Source organism: Phaseolus vulgaris, chromosome 4 (assembly GCF_051622355.1).
Source record: "Phaseolus vulgaris cultivar YP4 chromosome 4, ASM5162235v1, whole genome shotgun sequence".
In the NCBI taxonomy this organism is placed as follows: Eukaryota; Viridiplantae; Streptophyta; class Magnoliopsida; order Fabales; family Fabaceae; genus Phaseolus; species Phaseolus vulgaris.
The window spans coordinates 36700444-36706443 of NC_143501.1; positions in this window are offsets into that span (position 1 = coordinate 36700444).

Genomic DNA, 6000 nt, shown 5'->3' on the forward strand with positions numbered 1-6000 from the left:
TGAAATATAAATACAATGAAATACTATTATATAAATAACTAAAGATCTTAAAAAACATACAACAATAATAAACATATATACATAATCAGGTTTCTAGATAAAAAAAGAAACAATTAATACTTCAATGACTAATTAATAATAAACAATATACAAAGAATAAAATGAATATAAGCATTCTCTAATATTAACACAAAATATATAAAATAAAAAATATGATCAAAGATTTTTATGACTTTAATATACTGGCAAATGTTATAGCGTTAAACATATGTAATAATGCCAACCTATTATAAATATACCAGATAATGAAATAAAATTGTAATAATTTATGTATTCACATTGCAAGAAATGCATGAACAAATAGAATATGAATACTACTAAACAAAGACATATAGTGAATATAACATAAACATAAAGAGTACCTAATTGTTCAGGTTTCTAAAAAAGTCCAAGCAGAAAAATAAATATGTCTGAGCTTTCTTAATCACTGGTAACTATTATGCTATCAGAATAATAAAAGAAATTATGCAGGATAGCTTAAACTGTGAATAGAAGTAAGTAACAAAACCCTGATATGAGAAGAAGGATTTCTCGTATCACATTCAAAGATAATCTTGTCTCCTTCACGAAAAGAATGAAGACTACAAAAATTCTTCCACCCTTTGCCAAGTTTAATCCATCTAGAAGGAGACTTCCCTTTCAAGACCTTGCATTCCACATCCATTAGTAGACCATGCAGAGTAACCTTATTGAATCTCCCTTGTCGAATATATTGTGAAAATTTAGCAGGAAGATCCTACAACAATATCGAAATAATAAGTAAATAGAAATGAAGTAGAATATAATAAAGAGCATTTTTAAATAAATCAATTTTATACTAACCAGATAATTGAGTTTGATACTTAATCGAGACAACTTTATGGAAAAATGGTCGAAGGGACCAATGCTTAAGGGTTCATTCCCTTCAATTTCGTCCAAATAACGATTTACTCCACTCTGAGGGACGTCATCCATATAAACAGTTATATGGAAAGCGTTGTGACCCACATAACGGAATAAAATGTAGTTATCATCTATGAAACCATAAAAATCAAAAAAATTAAACCATCCACTCAATATATCCGGCGACAATAAATTTTCGTTATATTACACTATATGGACGTTTCCTTTTGAATCAACCAGGGTCCACTCCTTTCCAAGTTCTTTTTGAAACTCGATGGTGAAAGCTCGATCTACATAACCAAGTTATTGATTTTGAAATAAAGAAAAAAAATGTCAGCAAATGAAGAAAATGTTTAAAAGAAGAAATTTTTGAAAAAAAAGATAAATATACATACTTCACCACGGCTGTTCATGCACCAAAAGACTCTTGTTTGAAGTCTAATGATTTCTTCAGCACTGGGTGCCATTAAATGAGTAATGGAGAAAACACCAAGAAGTAAGTGTGAGAGAAAATGAATAATAGAGAAAGCACCAGAAAGAAAGTAGTAGAGCACCAGAAAGAAAGTAGTAGAGGAGAATATTTTATAAAAGATTCAAGTAGAAAAGAGTACGGTTGTGAATAATAAAAAACACCACAATGTTATGACCTTTGGTTTGTCCAGGGTTTCTTTCATTTCAAGTACAACATTAATTAATATTAATTAATTAATAATCATTTAATAATATTAAAAAATAACAATTAAACTGAATTATAACAGGTATACTTCAATATAATAATACAAAATACATAATTATATAATATATATAATATTATATATTATGTATATAAATTTTTTAATATTTAATTATAATAAAAATAAAGTTAAATTTAAATAATATTGAAAATGAATTAAATTTTAATTATATAAAAAAATGATTGTAGGGAAGCGAAATTTAAATTTAAAGTATTAATGTTTAATGTTGAAATGATTATCTATATCTACCAAATCTGATAGAGAAGAAGAATGAATATTTTGAAAACTGTGTAAGAGAGATTACATTAGCCACGTGTATCTAAAAAAATACAAAATCAAGTGAGTCAGACTCAATCTAAAAGAGTACAAATCAAGTAGTTGACAGTATCTGTAAATTTGTGAGTTGATTGCTATCAGATATATGGAAAGCACGCATGTATCAATAAATAAAACCTTTAAATTTTTTTTTATTTAAACAAATTGTTTTATTTAATACATGTTTTGGAATAATGAATTTGTTCATTTTTTAAGAAGTTTGATGACGATAAATATAACATAAAAAGAAGTCGTCCTAGAAAAAAAATCATTACAGACAACATATAATTATTTGACATAAATAATAATAATAATAATAAGCATGTAAATCCAAATGTTAAAATTTAAATAATGTTTAAAATAAAATTATTGTGTAAAAAATTAAATTTGGAAATCCTAAAATTTGGAAATTGGGATGAAACGATTACCTGCTTCATTAACTTTGCATAGGAAGAATCAAGTAAATTTCGAAAAAAGTGTATCAGGAAAATACAAAGGGCACACTCTATCTCAAAAAGAATAAAATAAATTATTGAGTTAATTATTCTGACACCTATTTAATGCAACCATGTATCAATAAACAAAAGCTTTGAAAATAAGAAATGATCTAACCTGTATCTTGTTGAGCATAATGTTGATATATAATGACCAAGATATAAGTAATTTCTCTCCTTAACTAAACCTTAAATTAGAAATCTGGAGCTGCAATGCTGATAGGTTGAGCCTTCCAGATGCCAAATTGCGTCCTGTGAATTCTACAACTGATGTTATGACCCTCATGAAACCTAGTGAGGTTAATTGTGCTGTCAGTTCAAATTCAATGAACAACAGGAGTAGTCGTTCCCACAGGTGAATTTCTGTTTTTCTTATATAAAGTATCTGGGGTTGTTTGAGGCACTGATAAGGCTAATCAACATTTTGTAGTGTACTTACTGTGCATGTTCATGGCAAAGATACATCTGGGAACTCCATTCGCAGTTGCTTGCACTTGGTAGACCTAGCTGGAAGTGAACGAGTAGACAATTATAGGGGAAAGACTAAAGGAATCACAATTTATTAACAAATCTCTTTCTTGTTTGGGAGATATGATCACAACCCTGACTCAAAAGAATTCTCACATCCCTTACAGGAAGTAAGGCGCAGTTGTATATGAAGACTCTGCTACTTTTAGAATTTTATAGTTTAATTTTACGCAATTAGTTTCTAGATGATCGATTATTCTTCTATAGTCACCGTAAGTATTTAATTTATGCATGTAATGGTATGGCATAGGATATTTTTTTGGCTTGCAACTATACCACTGGTGAAGTAGATGTTGGTTCTGATAAATGACGAGAAGAGCATGTTACTTGTGGAATTAAGGAGGTATTTTCTCATTTATGATTTGCTTAGGTCTTGAGAGGTTTGCAGATTCTTTTTATGTATTATTGCTCTATTTCCAATAAAAAAGCAATGTTTTAAATGGAATTTTGGGTTAATTATCTGGATTAATCATTCAAAAATTTAAAATTTATAAAAAAATTGGAATTATTAGGATTTTTCAAAATTTTGAATTAGGATGAGTGGTGTTCAAAGTTGAAGATATTCCTCCCCCACTAAGCCTTTTTTTTATGGCTTTCCACATGGATCATATAATCTGAACCTTTTATACATTATATCTATTTGGAGAGAACTCTAAGAAAACCATAAATTGGTGCGTTTTCATAAGAATTGAAACCACAACAGGTTATATAAGTTTATATTGTTTTTTTTATCGACAACAAATTAATGAATTAAAAATAACACTTTGGAAGTGTTCCAACCCTTTATATAAAGATAAACAACTAAGATACACGATACAAAGAAAAGCTAGAGAAAAGATAACAAGCCCAGCCAGAATTGTTCAAACTTTGTTGCACCGTTTGTATCTTAAATTGAACTAACCTCCTACATGCTAAAAAAAACTAACCTCCTACATGCTAAAAGAAACCTCCTACATGCCACTTTTTCAACATCCAGAAACCCCACTTTAAACATACCAACATCCCATAAAGCACCGAACCACCGTCACCTGACTCTTTGGTCACTTTGGGTTTTAATTACTCTCCCCCAGCACACCAAATCCTTTTAGTGGAACAAAATCACTCCCTCATATGTACCCCTTACACCATACTCGCTTTCTATCAAAGCATTGTTGTTCAGAAACACTGATGCATCACAACCCGTAAATCACAAGGCAACTTCAAGCCAAAGACCATGGACCATGGAGGAGCCTAGCAACGAAAAGCAGGCTCTGATTTGGCTTTATAATACCAACATAATATTTGTGCTAGCACCAACCACTAAGGTCACTGGAAACCCCAATGGTTCATCATAAGGCCCCCTACATCCCTGTATTAGAAAAGTGTTGTACCTGCAAAATACTATAAAAAACGTTAGCTAAGATATTCTGATAGCTAGTGCATAACGTCTTTATTTGGTCCTGCACTAGTTATTCTTTCAGGACAACCCCTAAATGAGGTATATGTGGCTTGACATCAACACCACTAAGAAGCATCATTGTCACATTTCAACCCTTGAGTGCATCCTGATTTCCTTTCAAAGAACAACACATCAGAAATACCAGCAGCTTCAAAAGTAAGATTCACACCTCACCAACAGAGATTTCACATAAAGGAGAGGTGTGTTTACTGCCTTTTTTACCTCACATTGGGATCATCATCCGACAAGCCTTTCTCACTCCATCTTAACATCACAACCAAAACATAACTTTTACCCATAGCACATCCAGAGCTGATAACATTAATACCCCATCTAGTTTCCCTTACTCATCCCATAATTGGCATCGTAACACAAGCACCCTCCATAACTCCGTGCGTAGGCCACCAAGCCACTATAACAGACAAGATCCCTGGCTATCTCTAGTCCATTACTGCAAGGTAGTGGACTGCACATACAACCCACCATAACAACATCATACAAAGAATGCCAGCATCCCACCAAGCCCGCCAATACCATAAACAGACCAAACAAACAGTTCTAGTCTGTCCCAGCAACAAAACACCTACAGTAAACCAGCCACAAACCAGTACATTTCACAAGGGTTACTCAGCTCACACATGAGAGGCACTGGATTGGATTTAGCAACAAATCAGAGAAGGAGTATGAGAAAGAGCCTTCCCTATGTTTCAACCAGACCCAAGACATGAGTTGAGCTGCTTGGAAGGTTTCCTCAAAGTTAGGGACCCGTTGTCTAAAAATGATGTTATTCCTGTGCTCCCAGATGCAACGTGCAATCGCCACTCACACTCCCTTCCAAACCTGATTCTGTTTCACGGACATATTAGATAAATGAAAATTCAGAAAATGATTACATATGTTCTTGTTCTGTGCTCCCAAAACACCTATCCATCTAGAGCATAGCATGTAAATTAAAACATGAATAAACGTAAAATTGAACACATACAATAATGTTCTCATACAGATCTTATCATATCATGATTCTCACACAATCATACAATGAAGGAATAGGCACTTACCTTGATCCATGAGTGATCCTACTTGAGCAATTACTTTATCTCATTTGTTCCAATCTATCTCTTAGCAATTTCGTTCTTGTCACACACTTTCGTGATGGTTATCAGTAAGACAACTATTATTTGCAAAGACAGAACCCTATAGCCTTTAGTTCCCAATCTCCATCAGATGTAGGTTTTCATTAGGTATATCATCAGATATATATTTCTCATGTTAACCAATGGGCCCTTTAATTCTATTATTATTATTAAATCATATTCAGGCCCAAAGCCCAATCTCTAAGTTATGTGAGTCACTTTATAGAAATTAATTTACATAATTTCTTACATTCTTCCACTTGACTCATATGAGCTATAATACTTTCATGATTAATAATTACATAAATGCGCATTTATAAGACCTTACATACATTGGTTCTATCATTAATCTAAATCAAGGATACAAAAATAATAAGAGTCATGGCGGTTACATGTCATTTCAATCAACACATTTC